The sequence below is a fragment of the Carassius auratus genome, unplaced genomic scaffold (genome assembly GCF_003368295.1).
Source record: "Carassius auratus strain Wakin unplaced genomic scaffold, ASM336829v1 scaf_tig00042210, whole genome shotgun sequence".
Taxonomy (NCBI): domain Eukaryota; kingdom Metazoa; phylum Chordata; class Actinopteri; order Cypriniformes; family Cyprinidae; genus Carassius; species Carassius auratus.
The window spans coordinates 10961-20997 of record NW_020526707.1 but is presented as its reverse complement, the minus strand read 5'-3'; the positions used below and the strand labels follow the sequence as shown (position 1 = coordinate 20997).

The 10037-nt window shown below is 35.2% G+C and overlaps 1 long non-coding RNA gene across 3 annotated transcripts; it reads left to right on the top strand.

Moving 5' to 3' along the window:
• The first annotated feature begins 1448 nt into the window (after nt 1-1448).
• LOC113085773 (uncharacterized) lies at nt 1449-3514 on the top strand. Of its 3 annotated transcripts, XR_003284437.1 has the most exons (5): nt 1455-1529; nt 1612-1747; nt 1886-2018; nt 2391-2510; nt 3071-3514. It is a non-coding gene; the product is annotated as an uncharacterized LOC113085773 (long non-coding RNA). The 3 variants fall into 3 exon arrangements; XR_003284438.1 differs by lacking the exon at nt 1612-1747 and having other exon boundaries at nt 1449-1529; XR_003284436.1 differs by having other exon boundaries at nt 1455-1747.
• The last annotated feature ends 6523 nt before the right edge of the window (nt 3515-10037 follow it).

The window sequence follows — 10037 nt, the reverse complement described above, 5'->3', positions numbered from 1 at the left end:
AAGGTGGGTTCCTGCTCGGGACATACTGGATCACCGCCTTATTGATGATTACAATCTACAGGTAAGGCAGGCTGGGAACGTCAGGTGACGTCCTAGGGGAGGGGGTACTGTCACGGTAGGAAATCCATTGTTTCCTCCGTGTCATGTTTTGTGTTTGTATTTGTACTCTCGTAGTCTCCATGTGCTCGTTTGGTTAATTGTTGTCACCTGTATGTTGATTGTCTCGCTCCAGCTGAGCCTCATCTCCACTCTGCTATAAACACTCACCTCTCTCTCTGTCTGCCGTCAGATCCTCTCTCATGTTTCCGTGTCCTAGTTGGATTTCCGTCTTCCGTGTTCGTGTGCTGGATTGGGTTCGTGTTGTCGTCCTCGTGTCAGTGTTCCGGTCTGTTCCTGGTTTCAACCATTGACCACCTTCACCTGCACCATCGACTTCACCATCCAGCTCTTCTCACGCCACCGTAGACCTTCCTTGCCATTGCCAACATTCTGGACTCTCTTTCTAATAAACATCATCTGATTGCCTGCAATTGCTTCCTCCTCTTTTACCTGTCGTTACAGATATGAGATAGCCGTATTGCGATGTATCTGCAAACGTTATCGCTAGACAATATTACGTTATTAGCCTGTCGTTACGTTAACATTGCATGCTTTATTATGTGAGCATTAACGTTGCTAATATGAGTTTGTATTTACGCCTGAAGCTAATGGGGGAATTAAGTTTCGAGTTAAACTGTCAAAATGACTTTTTACACTCATACCGGCTTATATTGTGTATGCTCGATAACGCCTCACTGAAGCCAGATCATTGGACTAATGTAACCCATATTGACTTGAGAGAAATATTAAACACAAGACGTATTTTACGACTGTTTGGAAACCTTGGGATCTTGACTAGAGTGTAAAATAAAGTTCTGTGGGTTTGGATCTATCTATCTATCTGTCTGTCTGTCTGTCTGTCTCTTTCTCTCTATACTAGCTAGCTAGCTGTGTATATATTTATATAATTTATCTAATATATATATATATATATATATATATATATATATATATATATATATATATATATATATATATATATATATAAATATATTTAGCTGTCTGTCTGTGTCTGTCTGTCTCTCTCTTTCTCTCTCACTCTCTCTAAAGCTTGCTAGCTGTGTATGTATATATCTATCTATCTATCTTGAACTTGAACTTGAACTTGAAAAATAAAACCCAAAGGTCTGTCTGTCTGCCTGCCTGTGTTACATTAATGTCTCTTTACCTAACTTTTTTGTCTCCCTTTACAGCATACATCTCCAGCTGGTTGCAAGGACTTCTGTGGCAAGTTTGTTTTATTACTTCCATGCTCTATGTCTTTGTTGAACTATCCAAAATTTGATTTTGGGCTGTTTAGAATTTATTGTTCACAAATCTGTCTTGTGCAAGTTTCTCTCTGTTTATGTTTTAGGTTGAAGATGGCCCAGAGAGGTTAGCCTTACAGTTGCTGATCTAGAAGCATTAGGCAAGAGTGTCTGAGAACGATGGTATGATCTGCAACACTGTCTTTTTTTTTATTACTGATTTATTACTGACTATCTATTTCTTTCTTTGTTGTTATTCACCAAGAGAGAACTCCCATTAATGGGAATCAAAAGGAAACCCTGAAATCATGTTTTAAGGATGGAATGACACGAGTTGGTTCAGAATTAATACCAAGAGCTGCATCAGCTACTGGTTTGGACACCAGTGTCGTAGAAATAAGGTTTACTTTTGTGCCACACTAACAAACATCATGTCAAATAAATAAATCATTCTGCTGCACTGCTTGTATAAATGAAGTGTTTTGTTAACATTCGGTTTAATTGGTGTAATACCCTTTTGCTATTTTTTTGTTTTTCAGAACTGGATAGGTAATTACAAAAGATCACAAATGACTAATGCTTCGTCTGAGCCCCGGTCATCAAAGGCCAAAGTTCACATTAGAGAGCTGTCGGATTACAATCTTTTTTATAGGGACATATTCAAAAACAAAGGTGAGAAACAAAATTTAAAGACTTAAAAAGTTTAAAAGTTTTATTTTTTTATACTAAATTGTTTCTTTTCATACATGGTGGCCTTGTTGACATAAGGTTTATGAGGGTCATGAAACGTCATGCAACAGATTTTTCATGATAGTATTTGGGAAGTAATTCACTCACACAAATTGCATTCATCAGTTTAAGAATGCTGAGTGTATTGAAAAGAATCATCAGGTCATCTACTTTACACGTTATCTTGTTTTTACAGAGTTGTTACAGATAAATGGTTTTCACAACCCAAGTACTGATTGTTGTTGTATGAATTTACTTTAAAAAGGAGATGCTGACTAATGCGTTACGTTTTCTGTGCATCTATTTTTTCTTCAGGCACAATGAATGATATTAAGGGCAGGTGCGCCACATTGGGGGAAGATGCAAAGCAGAAATACATTCAAGAGGCAGCAGCACTGAGGGCACATGGGCAGTCACAGGACACTAAACCCTGAGGTGAGGGATGCCCGAATTAAAATGCACTTAAAGAAGCTGAAGTTAGGGGTTCATTTGCTAAGCATTAGTGGTATTCTTAAAGTATTAGATGGAAGGATGATCAACAGCAATTGTGGTGTGAGCAAGACATTGTGTTAGACAACCGGATTGTTTATCTCTTTTATTATAATTTCAAATGAGTTTGTTACAAAAAAATATTCCAGCTGATTTTTGTTTACAAGGCTATCAACATCAAATATTCTCACATTGAAGAAATTGTCAAAGACTCATACCACCATATCAAACTTGAAGCAGCTGAAGAAAAAAGTGGTCATGAGGTTTGTTAAATTAAAATGTAGTTACCCCTCTGTTTCAGGTTTGATTTACATCCATTTCTGAAACGAAAAACCCAGAGTTTTCCTAAAGATCTGAGATGAATTGATGTACAATACCCACATATTCCTTTGGCAACAGTTAAAAATGAACAAGCTGCCTTTGAGATGTTGCTTTAAATATAGTGATGAGTATGATTTAAACTAACTGGCTTGACTTTCAAAATATTTGTGTTTTTTCTTTGGTAGATGGAGGCAATTTGTGCTGTGTCTGCCGCGTCCATTTTGATGATAAGAAGAAGAATGCAAGAAAGAAGTGGCGGTCATGGTCTCAGTGCACAGTGTGCCAATCATGGTCACACACAGCACGTGGCTTTAAAAAGAACATGTGCGTTCACTGCAAATGTGAAGACACCATGCTAACACCCTGAAGATGTATCTTGTTCCTTGTTTGGGTTATTTTTACTGTGTTGACGGCCCCCAACCCATCCATACAAACACACACACACAATACATACATATGCTGCAAATTTATTGTAATGACCACACTTCACACGTAAGAAGAAAATTGTGATCTTTTTGTTATTTTCATTCACCCCATTTTTATTTATTATTGTTGTTTGTTGGCACCATCAATGTGTTCTCCTTTATACAGAACTTATGTGGGGACCAATAAAGTTATATTGTACTGAATTGAGTCTACATGTTTATATATATATATATATATATACACACACCTGTTTCATCATTGGTTCAGTAGGGCTGGGTTTTAGCAAGGACCTCACCATAATATTCACAACAGTGGGTCAGAGTATGATTTCATGTTATGATTAGATGCTTCACATAACTTTATATTTTTCACAGTTTTGCTGTCAGTAGGAGATGCTTGGCAAAAAAATATATTGAAAAGATGGTTAGTGGTACTTGTAGAAACTTTGGTATACAGCTGAACACTACAATTTATTTATTTTAAATTTAAATGGTTTATATGGCATTGCTTACTTCCACTCTGAAGTATTTTCTTCACAATTACTGTTACGCTTTTATTTTAATGATAAACATTTAAGAGAAAATGTGAAGGGTATCATTTTATCTGTGTTAAGGATATCAATTGTTTCTCCTTGGATTCAGATAAATAAAGTTTATTGTCAGTTTATGTGAGGGAGGACTGGTGTGTTCCACTTTTGTTTTCAGTTGTCTGCCGTGGGTAGACTACATTTCAATTCAAAGTGCTGTCGGCCAATTATATTTATATATATATATATATATATATATAATTAATTATACATTTTAAATCTGATTAGTTTATCTGGTTTGCAAATTAGGGTTGTAAAATTATATATTTACTGAACATATAAAATATCTAGTATAGCCAAACTATTAATTACATTGCATCTAGATGAATGTAAAGAAATTAATTGACAAGCTTTCAAACATGCTTTTTAAATGACACATGAGTTTTGGTAACATGGACAGAGAAAACATTTAACCATCTGCTCAGAAACCTTGTAAAAACTTTAACTTTTACCAGCCATTACCAGCAATCTTCAAATTATCTTTTTTTATGTTCAACATAAGAAAGCAACTCATACAGGTTTGGAATGACATGAGGGTTAGTAAATGATGACAGAATTTTCATTTTTGGGGGAACCATCCCATAATTAGATTTGCCACATGTGAACCAAACAGAAATGCAAAATGAGTCTCTCTGTGTCTGTGTGTGTGTGTGTGTGTGTGTGTGCGGACAGGGTATTTGTCATGTTGTGGGTTCATAAATCTGTTTACAAAGTCAGAAACAAACAAACAAGCAAATAGCTTCTTTTTATATAGGCTATGGCTATTGAGCCTTCAAATAGCTCTCTGAAACTACACCCGAGATGGCTTGTGCATGTGAAATGAGAAAATTAAAACTTTGTCGTAGAGCTAAACCACATACATTGTTAGAAAGGTCTTGACCCAGAGAGTAACATATGTAAGTATGAAGATTCTACATGGCTCCTGTTTTGAAATACTGACCTTTGAAACATCACCTTGGTGCATATTTGAAGGCTTATAATAAAGCAATAAAAAGGGCTACACACATGGGACTAACTGTTATAGAGAGCTCTTGTCCTCATTTATGATGTGAATATAGTCAACAGATTGGGATATTGTCAAATCTGGTTAAAAGTATTTGAACCCATTTAAAATGTAGACATTTAAAATCTGATTACATAGATATGTTTACAATCCGCCTAAACTCCACACTGTACTCTCAACTCACTATTTGCAATATCCAATTCTAAGAAATACACGAATTTTTTTAAAACTACAATTCCCTATAGCTACTCAGTGCAGCTTGATACAAATCAAGCACTGCAGTTGTAGTATCTGGTTTGCAAATTAGGGTTGGAAATAGGGTTGTAAAAAGATATATCTACTGAATATATCAAATATCTAGTACAAGCAATCTATTAATTACACTGCATCTAGATGATTTACGTTAAGAAAATCTAAATATATTTGTTTATTTAAGACTTTTTAGCCGAAATGTAGAACGCGCAAACCCCGCCCACAACACAATGCACTTCCGTAACCTTCTGCTACCAAAAATGTATTTCTCTGAATCGAAGGAGAAATGTGCAAAAGTTATATTAACATATCTTATTGTTGAGTTATCTGTTTGTTGTTGTTTTTTCGTGGACAAATATTGAATTCATCATTTTAAAAAAAGTGTCTTGTGAATAAAATACTTTTGGGCGGAAGTACGTTATACAAGCCACGTGGTTTCAGCGATAGCAGCGTAACCACCATGGCAACGAACAAACTAAATGTAATATACATTCAATGAAAGAAGAAAGTGAATATAAAACGAAAACAGCCAATGGGAAAAAATGTGTTAAATTACATAGGCTTGGATCTGGAGAATTTCAAGCCAATAACAGTTATGTAGGAACCTACTGAATGTGGCACACTGTCACATACGGATTATGACTGTAAATTCATTGTATGTTATTTATTAAGTAAATTACTTTTCATTGACTTTAAATGTGCTGTGAATAAGTGCAGAGCACCATGGCTGAAAACATGGCTGTAACTCGTAGATTCAATACACCTCTATGTTCCCTTTTATTTTATGTTTTTACAACTTAAAGTTGCTTCAGAGGATTCAAGATCCAATAATTTATTTTCATTTCAACTCAGTCAAAGGGGATTTTGATGGTGAGCTCACAAAAAAACAAAACACCTCCCACACATTGACCACATTTGTACATCACAGTAAATAACACATTACATTATGGTAAACACATTTTTTTTTAGATTAGATTAGATTCAACTTTATTGTCATTATGCAGAGTACAGTACAGAGCTAATGAAATGCAGTTAGCATCTAACCAGAAGTGCAAGAATACAGTGTTTTATATACATAAAAGTGCAGATTAAGTAAAGCTATGATATACAGAATGTACAGTGGAGTTGCTATATACAATATTGATCAGAGTATATACAGAATATAAATATGAATGCAATGTAGGGATTGTATGTACATTATGAACAGAGCAATGAAGGATTATATATATGTTATGAACAGCAGGTACGTGAGAACAGTGGTAATAAATACAGTTGGATGAGTGTGCAAAAATATTGTTGAACAATGTATTCTATGCAAAATAACAGTAGTGCAATATTTTTTATATAAATATTTTACTCTGCTTGTACAGTTACACTTATAGAGAGTTTATTTTTTAATTTTGTACTCATACAGACAGACTAGTGGTGTATATGTATACTTAAATACAGTGCCTAAGCTTTAAAATAGATCAGACCTAGTAAAACAACATGTCTGCACAAGTAATGCAGTAAAGTTATTATATTATATTATATTATAATACCTTGAATGAGAGCAGCTTACTGCAGTCCTAAAGATTTAAGGAAAACATAGATTTATGAGAGGAATAGGGATCTTTTTTCACAAGTTTAATTAATATTTCATGGACTCGAATGAAATTCTGCAACAATGATTAACCTCGAGGCTTTGAGCTGTCAAGATGTGATAGCAGGTATTCCTCTACATCCTTTTCATCAACAAACACGTGGGGTTCTGTGTAATGGATCAACCACACTTGTACCAGAGCTTTGATTCCTCACAAGGCCAAAGTTGGCATCCAATGTGACAATCATATCTCCATCCGCCTGGAAAACAAACACTTACAGTAACACTGGTTTTGTACCCGCACCAGGTTTATACATTTATACTATTACTATTCTATTACAATACTACATACACAAATTAACTTTTAAGTTTGATATTAATTCAGATTTTATTTCTATGCCATTAATTTAATCAAACAAGAACCACGCTGGAATTATAACCAACCTTTGGACATGCTGGGCATATGGTTCCCTCATTTAATTGTGCAAATATCAACCAAACTTCTTTGTCGGAAGTGGTGATGCCTAAAATGGGATATGGGGTGTTGCTAAAAACCCTCAACAGAAACCTGACACTCCAGTGACAGAGAAACAACAAGCTCTAGCAGAGGGATGGAGAAGGCTGTCTGTCTGGGGCTTGTGGCTGTTGCTGGCCGGAGCCCAAACCTTAGCAGAGTACAGGTTTCTGGTTCACACGCACACATGTTGACTGTAACGGTGCAGAGCCGTCCTGCCAAATATAAAGAGGAAAATAACATAAAAACATAACCTAGTACTACTATAGACTACCATATCAGTATAAATTAAATTAAATGTATGAATTTAGCAGACGCTTTTATCCAAAGCGACTTACGGTGGATTCAGGCTATACATTTTTACCTATCATGATAGTATATAAACTATAACTATCATGACTTTTTTTTTTTATTGCATCACAAATTTGATTAATTCCTTAAAGGAAATCATTACTCCACATGTAATAGGATTGAATTCCTTAACCTGTCAATAAAATTAAATACATTAAGATTTTGTATCATAGACAGATCCAAAGCCTCCTGATATAGGATCAAATCCAGCCAAGCTTGGTTCAAACCCACAGAACTTTATTTTACACTCTAGTCAAGATCCCAAGGTTTCCAAACAGTCGTAAAATACGTCTTGTGTTTAATATTTCTCTCAAGTCAATATGGGTTACATTAGTCCAATGATCTGGCTTCAGTGAGGCGTTATCGAGCATACACAATATAAGCCGGTATGAGTGTAAAAAGTCATTTTGACAGTTTAACTCGAAACTTAATTCCCCCATTAGCTTCAGGCGTAAATACAAACTCATATTAGCAACGTTAATGCTCACATAATAAAGCATGCAATGTTAACGTAACGACAGGCTAATAACGTAATATTGTCTAGCGATAACGTTTGCAGATACATCGCAATACGGCTATCTCATATCAACAATCATGACACGCAATACGAGTGTATGTATTGTTTTCCATTACAGTTTAAATGCTCATTTTTATAATTTTAATAGTCTTACCTGAAAATATTAAGCAGGAAATATCGCAACGTTCCCGCATTCGTCCAGTAGACTTCCGATTACCGGTGAGCAGGAATTCTGGGATTGGATCTGGAGTCTTCTCTTGTATATTTGTGGGTGATCAACCATTTGGATGGATGATCACGGCCTTCTGAGCCTACTAGTAGGCGCAGGAGGCCCCTCCTGGCCCATTTCTATGGGCTGATAACCGCTGATAACGCCCCATTCAATCGAGTGACAACGTTCGAATCGGGTGTTCGGAGTCCCGATCTGAATCAAATATTTTGCAAACTCACTCCGAAGTGATCTCAAATGATTCGTGAAAGGCGCTTCGAAGTCCCGATCTATTAAATGTTTTGCAAACTCACTCCGAAGTCCTGATCTCAAATAATTCGCGAAACGCGATTCGGAGTCCCGATCTGAATCAAATATTTTGCAAACTCACTCAGAAGTCCTGATCTCAAATGATTTGCGAAAGGCCCTTCGGAGTCCCGATGTAGTATTTTTATTTTTTTAAGAGTAGATTTAGAATAGTGAATGCTAAGGTTAGAGGGTCAAAATAAATATATGATAAATAATAATAATAATAATAAACAATGTAAACATAGTCAGGCTATTTAAGTTCCCCTCCCTCCACAACAAATCCTTTAAATTTAACAGTATTTAGAAAATATAATTAAAAGATATAAATTCACAAGCCAAAACGAATTATCATTTTAGGCTAGAAGAAACTGAAACTAAAGTTGGGTCTCTCATTCGACACAAAATCAAAGTTTTCTGTAAATATTATTTACATACTTCACTCGCTTCCAATATCCACATAAAAGAAAATGTTTTACATCAGGACAGTAAGGTGATAACGCTTAACGGTACAGATTTTACTACATAAAAACTGAGCAGTGTGTGTTTAAAGTTACTGTTTTTTATTATGATAATGAACAGACAAAGGTGATAAAAATAAATAGATATATATTAAATAGATTTTTTTTTCATTGTTGTTGTTATGGCTTATCTGACGTATTATTAAATGTGTTTTGTTGTTACTTTTTTGTCAGTTGTCCTATTTTGAGAGTAATTATTAATAGGCTAATAATAGGCCTATAATTACATTTTTAAATAGCCTAATAATAAATTTATTCTTGAAGTTAAATGTAAGGCTTTAGAATTAAGATGGACATTATAACGATGTCTGCCAATGACATCTTTTTGATGTCTTTTCAACAAGGCATTGCTGGGTGGGAGTGATTCGGGAAACGCGCTTTGGAGTCCCGATCTGAATAAAATCTTTTGCAAACTCACTCCGAAGTGATCTCAAATGATTCGTGAAAGGCGCTTCGGAGTCCCGATCTATTAAATGTTTTGCAAACTCACTCCGAAGTCCTGATCTCAAATAATTCGCGAAACGCCCTTCGGAGTCCCGATGTAGTATTTTTATTTTTTTTAAGAGTAGATTTAGAATAGTGAATGCTAAGGTTAGATGGTCAAATAAATATATGATAAATAATAATAATAATAATAAACAATGTAAACATAGTCAGGCTATTTAAGTTCCCCTCCCTCCACAACAAATCCTTTAAATTTAACAGTATTTAGAAAATATATGTAACGGAGTTTAAATAATTCTGTTAAATTCATGCATTAATTGGGGGAAACTCGACATTGGCTGGCTGTTGAGTCACTCGCATTTGTGTGCGTGATATTGTGGGCGGAGTTACGTAATTACCAGCAGAGTCTCACATCTCTCACTGCTGGTAAGTCGCATCAATA